The sequence below is a fragment of the Nothoprocta perdicaria genome, unplaced genomic scaffold, assembly GCF_003342845.1.
Source record: "Nothoprocta perdicaria isolate Ctin4 unplaced genomic scaffold, notPer1 scaffold_30, whole genome shotgun sequence".
In the NCBI taxonomy this organism is placed as follows: Eukaryota; Metazoa; Chordata; class Aves; order Tinamiformes; family Tinamidae; genus Nothoprocta; species Nothoprocta perdicaria.
In genome coordinates this window covers 1,368,920-1,391,419 of record NW_020455533.1, presented here as the reverse complement: position 1 = coordinate 1,391,419, position 22,500 = coordinate 1,368,920, and the positions used below count along the sequence as shown (strand labels likewise).

Here is a 22,500-nt window from a genome sequence, read left to right as displayed (position 1 = left end):
CGTCAGTACAGAACCCCAGCCTGTGCTGGGGTCTGGGGTTATCCTCCCCAGGTGCAGGACTTTGCACTTGCCCTTGTTCAACATGAAGTTTCTCACCGCCCAGGTTCTTTGACATCATGAAGGAAAAGGAAAGAGATGACCTGTGGTGCAGCCCTGGTGATTTTAAGGAGCTTTCTGAACAGTATTAGATCAAACACCACAGCTTTGCCAGCAGTCACGGACAGATACTCAAATATAGATACTGTGAACTAAAGTTCTGTGGCTTGTACTGAGGTACAAACTGTTAGGTGTTCTGGGAGTCTCCAGCCATCCAGCCAGAGCGTGTGTGGAGGAAGGCCTGGCTCAAGAGCCACCCAGTGGTGCAGCTGCGTTGGCTCGATCCTCACCTGGCCTGAGCAGTGGGCTCAGTGCGGTGGTTCTCTGAGAGCACTGAGGTTCCTGCCCACATCCTGCTCAGGGGCTGTTTCTTTCTCTCATTTGTGCAAGTAGCTCCCAGCGACACCGAAGGGACCCTCAAGGCCTGGTAGGTCCCATCCTGCGATTACAACATGTGCAACCCTGTGGAGGCCAGTGAAGGATTTACTGCATGGCGGCAGTGCCGGGCTCCTTGTGCTACTCGCTCTTCTCCCTGCATCTCTGATGGGTGAGAGCAGCTATGCAACAGCATTTCAAGAGGCCCTCGAAGAGCAGCTGATAGGGAATAATTATTTAAACATGACACCTCATTCCATCAGAAAGGATATGGTGTTTAAAGAGGGCCCAAGCCATGTCACCTTGAGATTAGCAGGACTTTTGTTATTGAATTTAATAGGAATGGGTTGTGGTACTAAGAGCCTTGTGTTGAAGCCTTTGCACACTCAGTATTTGGGGAAAAGTCTCATGATTCTGAATAAGTGCTCACTCGAGCATCTGTTTTCCTATTGCCATGCAGTAGATTTCCACCCATAGCATGGATAAATCCTTCTAGTCCCCCTCTCATCAGTGGGATGAGGGATTGCTTTCTTTAATGGGTGTAATTCATTTTAGCCATATTGAACTATATAGGCATCCTTAAGAATGAACGAAGATTGTGCCCTTTTGCCCAAGCTTGTGGCTTGGTGGTACCTTTATTTTCCATCCTCTTTGTGAAGGCGTTTGGGGTTTCTCCTTTGGAGGTAGAAGCGCAGAGGGGACCTGGGTGGCAGGACAGGAGGTTCTTCCCTGGAGCCAGGCGGGACTGCTGCGCTGTGCGGCTGCTGAAGGAGACTCTCCTCTGATAAATTGGTCTGTAGAGGTTCACAATGCAGTTTTTTAATGCCAGCAAGTGTATTAGACACTAGTAAACTGGCCCAATTTGACCTAAGTGGAAGTATCTTAATTTGATTTCATGATGCTTGCTGCCTGTACCTTTAAAATATCTGCTTTATACAGTCAGTGTCAAATGTGCTAGAATAATATTAGTACAGGTAAGTAAAATATCTTTTTATAAGGCTTTAAATCATTTCTGCTACAGTTTAATGTGTAAAGCTACAGATTTTCCCAATTTGTTCATGAGGTTATGTATCACAGACCTTAAATCTTTTAAGGTTTTAAACCTGAGGGGTTCACTCACAGTCATGAACTGGAAAGCAGATTGCAAGAGACATTGACATGCTGATCAATGACACGAAGCCTCCAAACAAATCAGTACAGGACTTTAAGAGATGAAGCTTTACTGTGTTCTGTCTGTCATCAGAATTTATAAAGCATCTTAGCAAAAGTCCCTGGAGAATCATTCTTAGAATTTTGCAAGTCATGAGCGTGTATGCAAAATCTTTTTTTTCCCTTAAACACAAGTAGCCTTGTAATAGCAGAGCACATAGCAAACATAGTCTCCAATGTCAGCGTAGGAGTACTAAGAACCTGTTTAGTGAGATAGCATCTTTTGAAACCATCAGCTTATTATCTCATTTCTATTTCTTAGCTTTCTTGCTTTGAATGAGGCATAAGTAAACACTAAAAAAGTGTATCTTGAGTTTTAAGACATCAACAACAGCAAAAATTCCAGACAAACAAGCTGTCACTTCTTTTTAGACACTGTGCAATTGAAAATGTTAGATGGGACCTGTGTTTACGTACAGCAGTCTGTGAATTTGTTTTTCCTCTATGTCCAAATATTGTAATCAAAAATGACTTGAATTCTAAAATGGTATGGGTAAATTCTACATAGTTGTGATTTCCTGTTTGGGAAAACAAAACACGATAACAAAGTTTTGAAAATCTTTTGGTTAGGGAGTTAAAATTACCTTCAAGCAGCCCTGGAGGTGCTGGGCTGGACTGGTTTGCATCTCATGTAGCTGGTTACGCCTGTGAAAAAATGGGATACCAGAGCAGAGTAATGATTCACACTTGCTCAACACCCATTGTGCTCAGTACTGTAAAAACATGTAATGGGGAGAAAGGCTTTGCCTTTCAGGGCTTATAATTCAACTATAAAAGCAGAGACAATTGACATACAAAGGAAACCAGGCATGAGGAGAGGGCAAAAAAGAGATGTGACGCTGTGCATGAGAAGCAGTTGTGATGGCAAAGCAGATGTCTGTTACTGAATTTTTGGTAGTTAACTGTGGAAATCTGAGTTATAAGGAAGGGTTGGAAGCTTTTCCTCGTGTGGTTCGCCTTTTTGAAAGGAGTAGGATGGCAGAACATCACGTTGAAAATATTTCTAAGTGCCTGATTAAGGCTGGTAACTTTTGCAGGCTGGAGGAAGGAGGCAGGTTCAGGAAACATTGTGGTAGACTGTAAAAATGAAAATAAGGAGCCCTGGTCTGATATGGAGGAGCTGAAGGAGCGAAAAGAGCAGGTGGCATGGACCAAGTGGGATATTTTGCAGTTATATCGGTTGTAAACAGGACAGCTTGGAGTCTGGTAAGGTGTTAAGAAGCTCTCAGAGGTATTGCACTAGTTGAAGGCTGTACAGCTAAAGAAAACAAAAAATCGGGTATTATTAATGATCTTCTAATTGGAAGAGTTACTTAATACGGTTTTAATCGTCAATAAAAATCCTCAGAATTGTTGTTTACCCTTCAAGTCAACCGGTGAAATTGTCCAGCATGGTCCTGCCAGTGCTGACTGATTCAAACTGCGTAAAATAAGATGGCCAAGCCCTTAACTGCACTGAGCAGGAGCGAAGGGCCCAGCTGTGGGCCGGGGGCCGTCGCGGCAGCCCCGGGGGCTCCGCAGAGCACTCGGGGGCTGCAGCGCTCGCAGCCGGCCTCGCAGAGCCAGACCCTGCTGCACGGAGCAGTTTGGTTGCCATGATCTCCACAGTGCATTATTTGGAGATGACCTTCAGTTTCATTTGCGAGACATGCATAGGAATAAACATTCTCGGTCATAAATTCTTCAGATTATAGCTTTAGTAGAGGGAACTTTATTTTGTGTCCTTGTTTCTGTTTTGCTTACTAATGTAATGGGCCTAAATTCAGTGCTGACAAATACCGTGGAAGTATTCTGGTTTAGCTTTTGCTGCTGGCTCTTATCTCTTTTAAGTGGGCTTTATTAGATGAGATCATCTACAAAGGACTTATTTCTGTTATAAAATGGAATTAAAAAAAGTAAAAATACAATTAGTAGCCGTTCCCTTTTTGCTCAGTTTGAAAGATTAGAATATCAATGTCAAAGAGAATAACTGGGTTTCTGGAGTATGCTCTGCAACTTGTTTTATCCTGTTTTGCCCTCTTTTGTGGCACTGTCTAAGGGAAAGGATCAGAAGAATTTCATTCTGTTCCTCAGCATTATCTAAAGGAGAAGTTTTCCTTCTCAACACAATCCAGAACTGAAAGAACTTTTCAGTTCCCAGAATGAAATGACCACCAAACTCATACATTATGAAGGTTTAAGAAATTAACAGTGTTAATCCTATTAATATTCTAATTTTCAGTGCTTGCTGTTGCTCTCTAGATTGTCTGCTTGAGGTGGCATTGTAATGTTTTAACACAAATGTCTGATTTAAAAATGAAGTTTTGACATTTTAAGTTTCTCACAGATTTTATTTTTGCAGTTCCGACCTTCAGTACCTATCTCGCCTCCTTTAAGAATCTCCTCAGCCAGGGAACAGATTCGTTGGTTTAAGAGCAACTGGTAAGAATACTTACTTATTTTGTATTCAAAACATCGTCTTCTGCATATGGATCTAGGGTTAGTTTTTTCCTGATCTTAGGTTAGTTTTCCCATGTTAAAATATATGTGAAAATGAAGTGCATGGATGAGATTTTAAAATTAGTTTTCATGTTTTTAACACCTTCAAGAATATGTTTATGTTTTTAGAAAAACTATTTTATTTTTTTCTGAGATGTAGTGAGCTGCAAACATATTTTTTCAAGAAAAGATCTGCTTCGTAAAATCATGAGCATTCATCTTATACAGTTGATACCAAATAATTGTGTTAGCGATGAATCATCATTTATTACTTATCAACAGATTGCTGATTAAAAAAAAAATCCATGACACTCACGATTAAATTCATTTTATCACTACTTCTTTTTTTTGCATATGTTCAATAGAACATCTCATGCATATTATTAAGAACCATATTCTATTGTCTATTAGCATGAGAAGAATATCCATGAAAATTGGTGGGTGTTTGGATATACCACATTATATATATGATTTTCCTCTGAGCTATTCCAGTACAGTAGAAGAAAAGCTCTGTAAGTCTGAGGAATCAGATTGCTGTGGAAAAAATTGGTGTGAAATCAGAATTTGGTTATTTGGCCCTAAGTTTGAAATTAAAATCTCGCATCTTCGGAAATAACCAATAATTAATTCTACATTCCGTGTGGGTTAATTGATTCTTAAATCAAAATTTCTGATAGCTTCTGCTCCCAAATCAAATTCTTATGTTACCTCTTTGTTATAATTGTTAGACTGGATTGTGCCCTTATTTTTATGTCATATGGGTCAGTAGAAATTGTGTGATTTGGAGGACCTGTAGTGATTTATAACTGATCTAAGGAAGAGAGAATATTCAGGCATATTAAAGCATGAGTACTGCAAGTGCATAAGCAGGTATTGAATTACTGATGCTAATGGAATTACTCACGTGAGTAAAGTTAAGCGTAGATGTAAGTGTTTTTAAGATTGATGTCTGTAGTTAAGAATTTATTTCATTTAAGCATATGGCTCACAGTTTTAAAAACTTACTAATCAAATGCGAGCTACTTGTTTTTTAGACATTTAGAGTTATAGGGAACCGGTCCTAGAAAAAGTCTATCAACTTAAGTGAAGGTATGTGGGTTTATTGTGTTGGGTATGAGGATATAGTTTGACCAGTTTTCTTCACTGGTTGCTACTAATATCAGGAAAAAATACTTGTCTGAATAAAGCAGGAGCACACAAGCAGACAATTAGTAGCATGAATGGTTTCAATCAAATGGTTAAATAGCTCAGCAAAAGCTGTGGTTCGTTTTGTAATAGAATTTGTAACCCAAATAAAACCATCTGAGAGATGTCCTGTTTGTTGTGATGCTAATGCAAAAACCAGAAGACTCTCAAAATGCCTTGAATTTCAGGGCAGTATTGCGAGGGCGTAGGTTTAAAACAAAGCAAGCAGGCAAAAAATCCCAAACCTACATACTTAAAACACACATGTATAAACTCTACCTTGATTCTGGCTGCCTTTCTCTTGACCATACCTCTTACAGGTCATCGTGTAAACTGCTTAAATTGATAGTGGTATTATGCACCACAAAATTAATTCCATATTGTATACAATTTTTATTGTGACTTTATCTTGTTTTAAAAGTGCTTACTTTCTGATTTTGTGGATATTACTACTGGATTACTTTTATTTTGGTTTTTACACAACAGTTATATTAGAAATTTGCTGTTTTATTCTTACCTTCTTAGTAAAAATCCTTTTATCACACAATGGGTAATTTATATCCATTACCAGCCCTTTCAATCCTTTTCAGTGGTGCTGTCAGTGCCTTTGGCACAGTAATGATTAATGTGATCTAATAATAGTGTGCCATTATATTACCTTAGTAAAACATGTACCAACATCCTATTCAGATCTACCAAATTCATAGCTTCCTATAATATTTTTGTTGAAAGACAGGATTACTATTTTTCAAAGCTGATTTTTTTTTTTTTTTTTTGCCTTTAACATATTTAATGAAATTCACAGTTCTTTGCCATGGTAATCTTTGTGCATGTATTTGGGCTTGATGGGTGAATTTTATATCATTCTGCATTATTATGATTTGTTAGGCAAATTGTTTGACATGTAAAGAGAGATATGCATTACATTGTTTTGAATTGTTAAGGATGCGTTTTAAGCATTCACTACCTCCTGATTATTCTCCTCTATTTATCATACGGGATATGTTTAGATGGCAGTATATAAGAAAAGGCATTTGGGCTAAAATACAGGTTTCTTTTTTTGCGTTCTTGCCCAGATACTGCCAGGAGGCAAGTTTGCTGCTACTCTGTTATCAGTTCCTGATGTTACAATGGCTTTACTGAGGTGCTCTCTGTCTGGGATTTCCTTAGTTCTTTGCTAGCAGAAATAGGCAGAATTGTGCCTAACGGAGAGCTGGAAATGGAATTGTGCACTGCTAGACTGTGCTGTTTAAATCCAAGGTGTGCATATATGTTGGGGAAAAAAAAAAAAAGTCTTTCTTAAGGACCATGAGGGTACTTGAGATGTAGCTGTAGTTTGGCTTGACCCCAGCTCCGGTTGTCAGATGGTGCCAGTTCATGCCAGAAGCGGGAAGCTGCCCAAGGTCACAGAGCCCAGCGGGGCTGGGAAGGTGCTGGGGCCTGGCGTGCACAGCTGCCTTCCTGTCATGCTGGGTGCTCGCGGGTGCCAAGGGTGAGTTCGAGCATGGGCTCCCCAGCAAGGGTCTTTTGTCAAGACGCTCTTCCCAGCCTTGGATATGGGGTTCATCTGTTAATGCTGCTCCTAATCAGGATAGTTTAAGAGTTTGGATACCACTCAATCTTTACAAAACATCTTAAATTTCCATCACCCAAAGACATCATTATTGCAGTTGGGGAGGCACTTAAAGGGTCTCCGTCAAATCTAAATGAAATGGCATGTTCACGTTTTAGCTCTACTTTGGGATGTTCTGTTAAATACATCCTGTTTCATCATATCACAATAAATAATGAATGAGAAAAATATTTTAATGTTGTAAATATCAGCAATGTCTAAGAACAAGGAAAGTGTGTGCTTGCATTTATTTGGGTTCCTTATTTGATTTAGCCAAAGCGATACATCTGTAACATGATTTGAAATATGCAATCAATGTAAACAAAGAAAAATATTTTGAATGCAGATTATAAACTGTGTGAGTCTTCAGACATATTTTTAGGAAAATAAAATAGATGATGATTGTCATGCCCTATAACAATAATTCTACCAGAAACATACATAGCTATTTGTTTTCTTGGTCATAATAAGGACAATCTTGAGCCTTGGTCATTTAAAACATAGGCATTTCACCTCTTCTCTGTAGCTGATCCTTCATGACATGATAGGAAATGAAGGGGAAAAAGGAAGGACAGTACTCGAATGCTGTTCCCAAAAGGTTTAAAGCAACTTCAGAAAACTACTTCTCTATCTTTAGTAAGACATAGTTACTTATCAGAATATCCTTTCTTAAAAACACACTGCTAAATCAGTTTACTAATGGACATAAATTCTGCAAAAGCTCTAACAGGGTTGTACTGGCCTGGAAGTAGAGATGCCTCAGGTTGTACTGTGAGTTGCTGGACATTGTGCAGGTTGTGTTATATCATGTTGCAGCTCTCCTCGTGCACCCTGCAGCTGTGCTGGTCAGAGAACCAAGTCAGAACGTAGGCCAGTAGTTTCCTTTTTTGTTATTATTTTTGTCTAAAAATAGAATTGACAATGCAATATTTCCTCGTCACCTCTTTACAATCTGAAGTAGCTTTAGTAGACTGTTCCATGACATAAAGCGTCTTCAGGCCCTCACTGATTGTTGATTATGTTGGTCCTTTCAGTGGATGATTATAAAATTGAGTGAATCTGCTAGATTATTTAATCTGCACATCCTTCCATCCTTGTTTTGTTGAGGTGGGGGTTTATTATGTAGGAGCTTATATCATCTTTGTTAGCCCAAAGAGTATGGCTGGTTAAGAGAGGGAGAAGAGGATCCTGATGCAACTATATGTGCTATAACAGCATTACAATTTCCTGCCCTCTTGTAGTTTCACATGCATATTGCTGCCCTTTCGCATATTTGGGTAGAATAAGAAGTGTTGTCTTCTGTATGACTCTCAAGAAAGACCTCCAAGTAAGCAGAAAAATAAAAATAAAATAATAATAAAAAAAAGGTGTCCTAATTCTTGAAAGACAGCAGAACACAAGAGGAAAGTATTTTTGTCATTTAAGGCTAATCTTATCTCCTGTGAGGCCACCAGGTCAAGGAGTAGAAGTGGTGACTGGTAATCCTTGGGTTATATTACTAGCCACTGAATTACTCTGTGACTTTAGTAATGAAACATAAATGTTCTCTTGGTTCCCCAGTGGGCATAATACCATTTACCTGTCTCAAAAATACTGTGTAATTTAATTAACACTTGGAGAGCTCTTTGAGTTCTTTAGATAAAAGCAGGTAAAATGAATGAGCGGTTATAGAAATTCCAATTTATTCTCATTTACACTTTGTCTTGGCTTTTGCAGACCTCACATGGTGCTTGATACAAGTTTTGGGCTTGGTCTTTACTGGTCCTTAGAGGAACTTATCTTTTGTGATTTGTATAGGTGGAGTGGAGGTATTACAGTTATGTTTGACTGATCATAAACTACCATAAACTGCAGTTGGGAGTCTCTTTGCTCCAGAAGCTTGCATTTTCAGAGTTATGCGGAAGAGTTCAGGTTATTCTTGAAGAGATACTTCCTATTTTTTAGCAGAAAGTTTGCACATTTCAGTTGTGTCCTGGACATAACAGCTTGCTGCTTGCATCACCAAATATGCCAGGATCTTGATGATGAATTACGCGTGACCGTCTTATTGTAGCGAGCGACAGCTATTTAGCGGACACGTAGAGTCACCACAACGTGTCACAGACAGGTCAGTGACCCGACCAAGTATTTCCTCTGCGTAGACAATCCCTGTCTATAACTATGTGGTAATCAAACTTTGGACTGATTCAAGTATATATAGTGTAAATGTGTGTGTGTGTCTCTCTCTCTATACTTCTGTTTTAATGTTTGCATTGGTAAGCCAGCCAAGTTGTATCATTAAAGAGGCATACTGGATTTTTTTTTGCATTTTCTTTCAACCTGCAATAAATATCTTTCATGAAGGGGAGCAGAAACCCTTGCGGCCGGTAGGTTGCAACTTCCATCTTTGTTTTCTTGTCTTAGAAACAGCCAAGTGCATCTCTCAGACTCACTAAAGTCACCTTCTTTGCTCCTAGATATCTGATCCATTCACACGTTTTCCAGGTCTTTCACACCTCCTTGCATGTTTGGGGTTAGTTGCTATCACCCAACTTTCTTCTCAGACATTTGAAAGAAGCACACACGTTTTACTGGAATTCAGCTAAGCTCAGAGCAAGGTTCTCTGGAAAAAGACAGGAACTCACTTTTTTTTTGTTTTCTTTTTTTTTTTTTGTTTTAGAATGATTTTGGCTTTGCTTTTTACAATTTAAGTGGACAGTATTTCAGGTGTGACTGTAACTGAGGGTGGGTTTTTTTTTTTTTTTTTTTTTTTAAACTCTCCTGGAAGACTGGGAACTGCTTTTCAGATATTTTAAAGAAAACATGCTCCAATTTTTAACATTCTTTTCTTTCTCTACAGCTGAATTTCTTTCCTCTCTTTAGATTATATTAATCCTACTTTTTTACTGTATTTTATTGCAGATAATCAGAGAAAAAAATGCGTGTAAAGTTACTATTTCTGCAAAGCTGCAGTGACTCGTAACAGCACTGGGAAGAAGTACAAGTACGAGGGTACTTGCAAGCAAGAAGTACAAGGGTACTCAAGTTGACATCCGTACATGTATAAAGGACTTCCTGACAGTAGTTAGCTTTGGGAACGGGTAAAAATGTGTAACTTCAATCCTTAGAAAGTGATAAGTTCTCTCCCTCTCGCCTCACACACAAACTTCCTCTGGAATATCCCATGTTTACACAAAGCATGGCTGCACCGAAAGAGCATGGCTGCATCTTAGCTTTCAAACAGGGATCTCAAGTTTTGCCCTGAATGGACATTGTCATGTGGGCAAAACTCTGGAGGAAAATTCTTTCTTTTTTTTTTTTTTTTTTTTTTTTTTTTTTTTTTTTTTTTTGTGGGTAACTGCACATTGCATAGCTGACCAAATATGCCAAGGCTGTGGAAAAAGAAAAAATGGCAAGACGGCTATTTCCCCCAAACAGTAAACACACATTGTAGCCTGGCTTCTTATTTGAGAATGCAAGATTTTACTTTTTGAATAACTACTGTATTTTAACAATGGGCATCAAGTGGTTGCTATGTGATACACAACAGTGTTTTTCATGAACTTTTGGCTGCTGAATAAGCCCAGCAAATATGGGTTCTTACCCTTTTAGTTTTCTGGGTCAATTCATTTTGCACAAAGGAGAGAATGATAATTTGAGTTGTAGGCAGAGAATGTTTCTTTCGCATATTAGGAAAGATGAAAGCTGTTTTTATTTGATTTCTTTGTAAATTAAAAATTACAATTCTTTTTAGAGTAACGAATAATTATCTTATTACTAAAGGCATCCTGTAAGCTTGTTACGGAGTCTTTCTCCCCAAAATAATTGCTGATTGCCACTGCAAACTGAAAGTGGGGGAGAAAAAGGGAAAATGGTGAAGTACAAATCCAGACACATATATGTACTTTTTATTTATTGAGTGGTGGCAGCTGACAGCAGACCATAAAATGCTGTTCTCGGAGCTGCTGTTCTCCTCCATAAACGCTCACTCTTTCCTACTCGTGGGTCAGAGAGGAGAACGTCTGTCAGATCTAGTTGGCTTCCTGATTAGACACTACACCAGGGATGCTTTTATGTTCTTATATCCTGTTTTTTCATTGTCAGAATCCCATCAAACAAGATTTCCAAGATTTGTAGTCTCAGCCTTTGTATTTAAAATCTGTGTAAGAGCAGGGACTGTCCTGTGATGATGCAAGGAGGAGGAAGCAGATGAGTGGGCAGATGTCAACAGCTGCTAGAAGCACTGCTTTGAACCATAGGGTTAATAGCAGTATGCATAGGAGGAGGAGGAAGAGGACTGTAAGAAGCAGGGATGAAGGAGAGAGTGCAGAGTAGGAGGAAGGAAGCCATTTGAGATAAGCAAGAGGAGGCAGAAACATTATCTCATACTGTACAGATCTGTATGAGGATGTGTAACTCTCTAAGTTTCTTGACGCTGAAGATCTCATCTACTGGAGAAAGTGTGTTCCTAGGGAAGTTCAGAAAGGCTTTGGGGCAGGAAGGTAGGAAGAAAAGTTCTTCGTTCACCTGGAGTGAAACAGAGAAGAGTGGAGTTGAGGAGAGATGTGTAGTACTGAGAGAAGAAAGGTTTTGGAGGGGTAGGTCAAGAGTTCAAGGTTAAGGTTTCAAGAATGTGCAGGAAGCCATTGTGTTCTTCTGCTAGACATTTCTAAACCAACATCTGTGCTCTCATGTTAGATATGTAGGAACCCTGTTCTACAGGCATTGCCCAAATTTGTTAAACACCTGATGGAATGGCAGATTCACCGAGGCTTTGGAGCGATCTACTGGTGTTGTGTTTGCTGCTGTTGATGTTGTACTGGATCTGCAGCAAGAATGTACAGTTGTAATTTCTCTTATTTTTGCTGTGACAGCAACCATCAGAGGCTGGTGAGAGTATCAAAGTGTCATAATGAGATATAGTTTAAAATCAGAAAGACATAAAAAAAAAAAACTTGTGTGCTTTGGCTTTTCATTATTTAAGACAAGTTTCTTAGTCACTCGCTGCACTGCTAAAACACAGCCTTAGAGCAAGCCCCAGAAACGCTCAATTTTATACCATTTTCCCTCTAATCTGGATATAATCTCACTGGATTATCACAGCAGTTTAAATCCTCCACTTATATAATCCATATAATTCCATTAGAATTTATAAATTGATACTAAATTGTACCAAGGACTTTGCTTTTGATAAGAAAGTTTGCGAAGGTGGTGATTTCTTCTGTTTTTCTTGGACATAATCAAGCTATGTCTGTTGTTTGTCACTATGGCATTTTTTTTTCTCTTTATCTGTCTTTAAGAATGAACGTATCAGCTTTCTGAGAGCATTTCCTTCCAAAGAGGTTGAAGGAAAGAAGTTGTAGCGTATCCCAGGTCATGAGCAGGTTCTCTGCTTTTTCCTCTCGTCATTCAGTTGTCCTCCTCCTAAATATACCTCTTGCCTCTGTTCAGTTAGGCTCTTTCCAACAGCAGCTTTGAGTGCATAGCTTTTCTTTCTCGTATCAAGCAATTCACCAAAAGATACGATAATTCCTCAAAGAAAAGAAAAATTCTTTCATGGATGTCAATTTTTAATGTTATTTTTTCCTTAGAAATTCCATGAAAAGCATTTATCAGTGGGATAATTTTCCTTCTCAAAGTCATATCAGAAACAGCACTGTCTTCAGGGCTATTTCTTCTAGTTCAGTGGACAGCTGTTCTGCCTGAAAAGAAAGAAAAGATCATACATCAATCAAAGACTTCAGGAGAATCCTTATGTTGTTTAACTGATAGGAAAACCCTAACTGTGAGTTCCTGATCTTCTGACCTCTGCTTTTCAGGTTGGAGAACTGCATTGGTATATTTTGCGAGAGTGTCTGTCGTTTTTCACATTTCTTCTGTGCTTCTTTTTGATGCTTGGAAGGTGTTGCAAACTTACTGCACTCGTGACAGCCACATCATAAGCAAACGGGTTTCTTACCTCTGTGATTTGATTGATCCTCTTCTGAATGGCGCCATGGGCAGAAATTACTGCTGCTTAGAAGCAGCAAAGGTCTTGGCTTCGCTTAGCTTTACTGGCACTGGCCTGGAGCTTTCCAGCGAAAGAGGAGGACTAAAGGGATGAAGGATGTGCCCAGGCTGCAGGTTTATTAAACTGGTACAGGTGTCTGTATTTATGCATATAGATACTATTCTGTGATGTTAATTTAAAGAAGATGTGAAGTACATTAAAAAATACCTGCTCTTCAAAGAATCAAATGCTTTACTCGGTTTACTAAATGATGGGTATATACAGTAATAGCAGTTAGTTCAGCTTGCATCCTTTCATCTGTAACTGGGGGATAGTCCATGCAGGCACGCTCACCAGTGTGGAGATGCACAGCATGTGGACACTTGGAGACACTTCCTTCTCCAAGCTGGTTGAGCCTTGACTTGGATAAAGCTTTACAAGAGCTGGTTGGCCTTGATAGCTTTACGTAAGTTTGCAAGCAAAATGAAGACATGATGCAGTTAATTATGAGGTGAACAAGAGGTCTGTGAAAGGGACGACGTGCCAGCATAACTGCCATATACTTAAAGTTGCCTGATCCAGAATTCACTGATGGAACTGAAGTTATCAATTTTAAAAAATCTTGGACTGTAACAGTTGCCATTTGGGACTGTCAGGTTCCATTGTTTATGACCAGATGCAGAAGATTTAGAGGAAGATAGAAGAAACCTGTGATCAGCCATCATAGGATATACTTCCCTTAAAAAAGTTTTCATTGTAAGCAAGACATATGGACAGTTTGTATAATTCAATAGTTACAAACCAGGGTGAAGCAATGGGGAGGATTTAGTTCTTTTTTGCTTTGAAAGATCAGCTTTATTTCATTAGGAGACTCTCTAGGATTTGATGTATGGATGAAAACTTAAGAATCACTGAAATAATATTTCTGGTTAAGCACTTCTCATCAGGAACTTGTTTGACCTGTGGACTACTTCATTTTTTAAACTTAGATGTCTCTATTACAGAACTTCCAAAGATTGTTTCAGTGCTAACATACAATCTCTGTGTGTTTTAATAAGGATGCATCTTGTAGGAAAAGAGAGAAGCCTTTTTCTTTGTACACAGACACATCCATGATTTATCAAACATAGTGTATTGCTGTGTCTTTACAATAAAACATACAGTGGATGTGAAGTACTCTATCTGTGTAGGATTAGAAATTCTGACATTCTGTCTTCAGGAAGAGGATTACTATATAGATAATGTTCAGATATTTTACTTTTCGTGAGGCATTGCGGCTTAAGGACAACAGAAACAACTTTATTGTAAAAGGGAAAAGAATTGGCAGGGAAAGTAAAGGGTAGTTGACCACTTGCAGGAATTTCAAGATGTCACCAAGATAGAACTTTGTATATTAATTGAGCAATCTGTTTTTTTGGTCATTCTAAAATGGTCATTTGATTAAAAAAAAAAATTGTTGTAAATGCTGAGTACCATGAAATTCAAAACTTTAAGTGTACGTATACTGTAGGCATTAATTGCTAAAAGCTCATTTAAATATATTTTAAACATTTGTACATTATGATTTAGGGGCTTTTCATCTGTTGATCTAAAAAATCTGAGGGTTTTATGAGCCCTTGTATGCATAGTTGTATACACTTACATACGTGCATTACTTACATACAAAAGAAGTCAGTAGTGGAAGGATAGTCCTAAAAATGTGCTCTAAATGGCTTTGTGACTAAGGTACCAAATGAACAGTGTATGGAGAAAGATGTAATATACATCACATTTGATTTTTAGGTGTGGCAGTAGCAATTATGATTTCCTAACTGTAGGAGTAATATGGCAGTTCAAAAGCACAGTGAGAATATTATGTTCTTTTTGCATACAGCATTGTAAATTCTTAAAATAACAGTATAATTTTTACATTTCTCACTGGATAACAGGATAATCTGATTTAGAACAATTTATTCTCAACAGGTTTGGTAAAAATGGAAGATATATCATTATGGAGCATGGTATAATATATTAATTTTTGTGAATGAATTATGAAGATGTACAGCTCACAACTTAAGATAAACATAATATTCCTTAATGAATCCATTATGTTGTGGCACCTAGATGCTGTTCTTATTACCTTAAATGAAAAACCTAAAAAGAAAAAAAAAAGAAAAAAAAAAAAAAAAAAAAAAAAANAAAAAAAAAAAAAAAAAAAAAAAAGAAATCGCTGCCTTTTTTCTTTCCTGTTAGAAAACCCGTCTTCTAAAATCGTAAAAATGTAAAATCTAGTGCACCAAACAGTATTAATGAGTTAAACATGTAAATTCCTTGAAAAATTGTAAGATAAAGAGCCATCACTCCTGGCAATCTGATTTAAATATGTTCTTTAGCTCAAATGTTTTAGAGCTTAGGGGTGCAGTTTCCACATGTCTAAATGGATCCAGACCACTTAAATTGCAGCTAGAGAAAGCAGGTGAGTCTGTGATTGAACAACAGTATAGAAACAGTAGTGGAAAATGCAGAAAAAAACCTTAGCTATCTACCTCTTTCATATCAGAAAATGCAGCATTATAGATACGTATAGTTTCTGCATCATGCAGGTCTAGAATAAAACTTTATCTTATAGGTGTTTTATTGTAGCCTTCAGCCAAGAGTTTTTCCCTTCTGCCTCTTCATAGATCCCTAGCAACTATGGTGCAGTAATTTAAATGACAGGAAACTAAATCTCGAGAGGAAGGATGTCTTAATATCTGCTTCGGCTTGACTCCACTGGCCTCAACTTGGAAAGTTATTCCCTTTGTCTGTGGGCATGGATGGGTGTCGCATGTAGCTGCGTTAAAACAGAGTTCTCTTTTTGGAGGATGGAGATCACTCTTGTAATAATAAATATTTTGCATTTACAGTAAAAGATCTGCAGGAGCTTCCATCATGTGTTGATTAATGAATTAAAACCTCATCACTCTGCTGATAGCTAGGTAAGTTGTATTAGTCCTATAGATCAGATTAACTGTGATTTAGGATGTTGGGGTGATTTTCTTAAGATCTGTCAATGGCAGATCTGTCATTGGCACATCTTAGAGTAGACTCCAGATCTCTTTCTATTCTGTCCTCAACACAAAATTCCTATTTGATTATATAATAAGGAGACTATTTTTCTGAAATGTGGCATTTCATCTCATATTTATGTAGTATAGCTGGGTGCTGAAAGCATTACTTGCCTACTGACCTACGTCAGAATTTCCTCATATCAGACCTATAAGTTCAGGAATATATGTTTTGTGTGCCCAAGAACAATTGATCTTTAAGACTTGCATGTGAATACATTTTAATGTGATTTTACAGTGTTAGCCTATCTATCACTGCAATTTCACAATCTCATACTAATACAATCTAGTGTTTGAGAAATAAGAACAGACATAATATAAAACCAAACACTTAATGAAGAAATAAAATTAGAGATGACTGTGTATTAAAAGCAGTAAACTATGTTTCCTCAGTGCATAGAAATATCCTGTTCTGCTATCTCAGCTTTTCTCCATATGTCTATGTCACCAGGTTGTTATTTCTTTTGTTTAGTCATATAAAAGAATGTGTTGAGGCATTATCCTCAACTTGTGTAACACTCTACAAATACTGATTGCAGTTTGAGCTTGTTATGGAAAAGTATTGCCCTGTGGATTGAGAAAATGACCAACGGTGGACTATAATCTATGAAGCTGAGAATAAAATTGCCAACTAGAGGTCATTTTTCAAACCAAGGGGCAATAGTTTTCTACTATAAACTGAATATTACAGTCAGTATATGTTATATTAAACCATTTCAGAAACTTGGGAGCATTTTCATTTAAACTTCTTGCTTGATGTGGCTCAAAGAACAGCCCAGGGCAGCTCACAAAAGAGGCTTGGCATAGTCTCTATAATAAATATTCTGTATCCTCAGTAATTATGAAGGCTTTAGGGCCTTAATGGTGAATGACCATATTCTGCCACCATTCTGCATCCTTAGCAGCAATTGAAGTCATAAAGATTTGTGTATAAATATCAGTGTAAGACACTGTTTTTCACTATAATAATATGATAAACCAGGACTAAACTGTACAGGAAAGTCAATTATGACTATTAGAGTCTAAAAGATTAAAAGGAAAGTACCTTTTCCCTTCTCCAAAAGCTTCTGTATTTCTTTCCTACTGAAATATATAGACAAATAATCCTTCTATTGGCAGTTGTATGGAGGTTATTGCCTGGTATCTTAATCAATAAGAGGATTTCTGTTCTGGCAACCCTGTGTGTCATGCAGTAACCAGACATGGACCAAGTGGACTTTATATCCCCTTTCTTCAACACACCTCCATAAAGAGCCCTGCCGTGCTGTGACTTTGGGTCAGAAAGACTTTTTGTAGCTATTGCTCTGCCTGAGTGCCTGCATCCGACACAGTCCAAGTCCATGTTGTTAACAGCGGGCAGAGGAAGTTATTGCACAGCTATGCTGCAAGCTCAGTCGTCACAATTATGCAATGCACTGTGCATTCACACAACCGCTATTAGATATTGCTACCTGCTCTTGCCAGATTAATGTATACAGTTACAGTTGTAGTGTTGCCAAATTAGGTGCAAAAATTGCTTTTGTACTTTGCATATTTAGGAAACAGATCTGACATTCCTAGGTGTATATAACAGAGGCACAGCCAAAGCTTTCTTATGGATGTAATTTTAACTTTTGAAGTTTTTAAGTTTACATAAAACTTTACCACCTGAATAATGATATTAGATTGGAATAATAAAAATTGGAGCAGCAAAAGACTGTTATACATCTAATCCATCTTCTTGATATTGCACAATTATTTCGTACAGGATTGTTGCTTATAGTTTGTTCAGAATAGGCTTACGTGTCCTTAAGCAGTGAAATTCACCCTAAAGTTACAACTCCGGTGATGTTTTCCCGACACTTTAAGTCATCATTTACTCCCTTCTGTCATCCTGCACCTAACACTGTATCACTGGGTGGGGTGTTTTTTCCCTCCTCTTGCACAAATGAAGGCCATATGAAGTTGACTCTGTTAATTTATTGTTGTGTGTATCTGTACATGGTATATAGAGATTATGCATCTTTTTTTGTTCATTTCTAGGTAGATGCTTGCCTACCTGTGTGTAATCTGTCTGATTGCTTTGGGCACTGTAGAAGCGTAATTAATCTCATTTCTAGCAATGTTTAGCACTGTGTAAACACTGTACAAATATAGGGTTGTTAGTTTTAGGGCCTGTTTTTATTATGCACTTTTCTATTTTGATGGACAACCATTAGTATTTTAAGATGACTAACTAAAACTTATGCTGCCAGATAGCGTCAAATAGAAAGTATACTAAACAAGCAGAAGCATGTGAGCAGGATAATATTTATTGTGTGGTTACATGGCAATGTCAGTAAGAGACTAGAGGAAGAATTGTTCTGCAAGCAGGATATTTGATATTTTCTGCTCTTTAGAAATACAAACATGCAACTGACCTCTGTGCTCTCTTTCCTTAGGGTAGCACGGAGGTTTATCTGTGGTCCTGAGTGGGCTGTTCTGTAGAGGTTTCACTTGGTTTTCTTCTTGATTTCCTGTGTAGGAGAGGAGTAGGAGCAGATCCCTGTGAGATGCATTTTATAATTCTTGGAAGCTTCTGCTTCACCTGTTGGTAGTATTACAGTAAAGCACTGCAGCTTTGACCAGGGTTGGTACTGAGCATGGCATCCCAGTTCTTGTCCCGGAGAACTTTACTGCCCAAGTGGGCCAAAGACCGGAGGGGATGTGAAGTGCTGCTCAGTAGCTGAGTCGTGAGGAGAAGGATGGAACCATAACGTGGTTGACACAGTGACCAAATCAAGTGGCAGTCTGTCACTTGACAAAAACCACTAATTAAATTGAATGATTAAGTGCTAGTCTTCTTTTCTCCAGAACAAGGACAACACTTAGTATGAATTATGTGCAAATTTCCCATGTATTTCTAGTGAATATTTAATATAAAACAATTAAGAGCAGGGCAAGAGTTAAGTTTTTTTAAAAACAACCTATAAACAGATTTTTTTTATGATGGAAATCTCCCAACTAGAAATACTCTGAAATTCATGTTGAAAATAATAATCTAGTCTCAGAATTTTGTGCTTGACCTTTTGTGTATTTGAGCCAGATCTGAATTTAGAATGGGAGAGATGTGTATCTTGTGAAAGCAGGTGTAACCGGAACTAAGTTAATTAGGATATGAATTCTCGTACTCTGTGAGCAGTTAAAATGAAAGATAACTTGGGCATTAATCAAAAAGTAGGAAGACCTTTCTTTTCTTTTTAATAGTTTCATTTCAGCTTACATTTCTTCTCCGCAAAAAGCACGCAGCTGAGTTTTGTGGTAGGTTTGCCAGGCACAGAATATTCTAGGCAGAGGACCTGGTTTAGATTGTGTACTGGCAGGAAGGCAGCTGTATTAAACTGGTGATCTGCTTGGGCTGATTTATCCCAAGTCTGACCAAGCTACAATATTTAAATGGACCTCTGTTTAGTGGAAGAATCATCTGATCAGGTAACTTCCAATCATTCTCGGGTTTGTTTTTAAATGAACCACCAAGAATAACCACGTCAGTCCTTTGCACAGTATCAGCAAGGAAAGCTGCGAAATCACAAAGCAGTGTCAGCAGACAGTTAGATTTGGTAAACTTGGATTGACTCCCCCCCTGGAGGAGGGAACAAGAACTAGCTGGATTCACGTGTGTCACTATTGTTCGCTCTTTAGGATAAATTACTTTTTCTTGCCATTAAGACAAAAGATATCTGTTTGTTTGTTTGTTTGTTTTTTATTTCTCCCTGAACGTGCTTTTACATACAGTACCTGAACAGGCTGTTATGTAGCACTTGTAAATGTCTGTAGTATTTACATCTGCTGATGCCATTAAAGAAAATTCTTCATTTTTTTTTTTATTAATCTTGACTGGTGAGAGTGCTGAAAGTGCTTGCTGAAGTAGTATTTATGAATAGTAGTTCTTGATCAAGGTGGCATACCATTGTATGTGACATACTCATGGGGAAGTTGTTACCAATCCTGTTACCACTTCCTTTCTATTCTTGCCTTGTCCCTTTGTCATACCTATGGTTCATTTTTTGGGGGAAATAATATTTTAGGATGTCTAATGACAGATTCACTTTGAGCAAGCAGTGCCATGTTCCTTTAGGATGAAGTGTCTTCATGTCTTAGATAAATAAGCCAATAGGTCAGCATGAGAGATCAAAAAACTTCTAGTGAAAATGGAAATGCAGAGAAATATTGTTGTGCCAAATATTGTTAAGAAAGAAGGGTCCCTGTAGGGTATAATGGGAAAAATCTGTGTTGTTTTCTCACATAGCTGGAGCGGGAGTGGTGGTTGGAGGGATGCACTGGTCAAGTAAACGGGATTTTGCGGACGCCTTTCCTGCTTGGGTAGTCTGTCAACTGCCTGGTGCAAATCTCCGTGCTCTGTTCCAAGAACTGGGCGAATTGTTTCAGGAATGATATTCAGCAGTTCCCCAACTGCAGGCCAACTTCACTAGGGTCGGCCTTGGCTTGATCTGGTATCTTCTTTGTCGCCCATGAGTTAAACAGAAACTTCAATTCTTGCTTTGGGAATACCATTAATGGAAGCTAGAAACACACCTCAGAGATGATGGAAAATACAGATATGATTTGTCCATGTATTGTAAATGATAGCTAGGCGTAGTAAAGGAGCAATGCATAAATATATACAGTATATTTATTATACAGACAAGAAGAAAAAGTGGATGTTTTTATTTATCTTTTTTTTTGGTGTTTCTATCTTTGACTGATACAAGTATTTGGAATCTAAACATATCTCCACAGTACAGTTGTGTCTTTGTTCTGGATTTCTTTCATCTTAACTTATCAGCGCAGTATATGAGCCATTTTATCCTGCAGTGTGATCATCATCCTAGTGTGTATTTGCTCATTAATGTCAGGTTAAGATCTGAAGCAATATGAAAGTAGGAGTGAAAATGTTTCTTGGTGTGTACTAATTTTTTATACTACTAATAATGGAAATAGGAAATCTACAGTACTGTGGCTTTGAAATACAAAAAACCTGTATGCACATTTTCCCCCACTGTTATATTGCTCCCAGTCTTGTGTGGGCTTAAATATTAATACACAAACGTGACCTTAAAACAAAAAGTTTAACAGTCTCTATAATGGGAAATAACAGTTTTGGTGTTTTTTGCAATAATTGAAATATTCTGAAAACTATGGTAACAAAACAAAAACAAAGCACGAAGAATAAATACTTTTTTTTATCTCTCTTTTTTTCACTGAGTGGAATTATTTTTTACCTGTGTCCATTGCATAAGTTTATGAAAAAAAAGTTTATGAAAAAAAAGGTCCCCTTCAGGCTCTTCTCCCAATATCAGTAGGCGCAGAGATCCTGGTGCTTTTTCCTGCATTCAGGATGGGAGATGCACAGAACCCCACAGTCTGGATACTGGCTGGGTTTATTGCAGTAAGTTGGCATTGCAGGACACGGTCTTCCCAACATCTTGATGCTTTTAGTAGGTCTTTTCCTGTAGTCGAAAGCTGATGCATTTTGGCTCCTGTTTACAGAGGAGTCGAACAATTCTGCAGCACTGGTTTGCACTCTCCTAACCCCATTGCAGCACACTTTTAGGAATTTAGCAATCTCATGTGAAGTGTTGCATCTTTATTTAAAATATTGAGCTGCTTTTCTTTTTTAAACTGAAAAATATACCTTCCAGTAAAATTAAAAAAAAAAAAAAAATTAAGTGAACATTAACACTAGGCAGGGCTATGTAAATATGATGCATTTGTGTAAAGACTTGTGATAGAAAAGCTCCAGAAAAGTACAAGAAAATGAGCTCTCAGGCATTTTTTTTAAATAATTTTTTTTGTATTTGTTCTAGGTACATGAAGATTTGAAGTTTATAATATTTAACTGTGTTGCAGTTTGTGGGATTCCTCAGACTTGTGGGTCAGAGCAGTTCTTTTTTTTGCCAATACTTACTTCAAGGGACTGACCATCCAGCCTTGGCACTAATGCTGACAGTCTCAGCGCAGATCCCAGTTACGGTAGCACTGACTTTCGGGGCAGTTTGTCTTTTCTTTTTATCTTTGATACTGTATGAGATGAACAAACTTAGTGCCCAAACATTCTGCTGGGTACAGCCTGTCTCCCTGGAAGTAGCACCTTCGTTCCCCGCTTGGGAGAACAAGAATTATCTTTTCTTTTTCTTTTTATCTTCCTTTTTTTTTTTTTTTTCTTTTTTTAAGTTTGTTGACAGCAGCTTAAGTTATGATTGAAATCTTCTTAATTGCAATATTTCTTTAAAATATAGTTTTTTGTACAGTGCGAAACTGCATGCGTGATGTCCTCTCCCAGCTGCTTTACTGTGCAGCGAGCCCCCTGTGCGCAGTCGGCCCTGCAAGTCACGCGAGGAATGGTGTGGGAAAGGCCCTGTGCCGAGAGCTCCCAAAATAGCCGGCGGGCCCCTGCTCCCGCTCGGAGCTGCCTCGGCACCGCTGCGAGCAAAGCCGCGGGAGCGGATCCCACTGCTGGCGCCGCAGGCCCT

At 38.2% G+C, this 22,500-nt stretch overlaps 1 protein-coding gene across 1 annotated transcript in view; it reads left to right on the top strand.

The window, feature by feature from the left end:
* The window catches only part of ZNF536 (zinc finger protein 536), a 324,478-nt gene that overhangs the window by 53,842 nt on the left and 248,136 nt on the right, over nucleotides 1-22,500 (top strand). The window contains exons 3-4 of the mRNA XM_026042304.1: nucleotides 4,022-4,101; nucleotides 15,809-15,880. The gene's annotated coding sequence lies outside the window, so the exon portion shown is untranslated. The remainder of the gene's footprint in view (nucleotides 1-4,021; nucleotides 4,102-15,808; nucleotides 15,881-22,500) is intronic.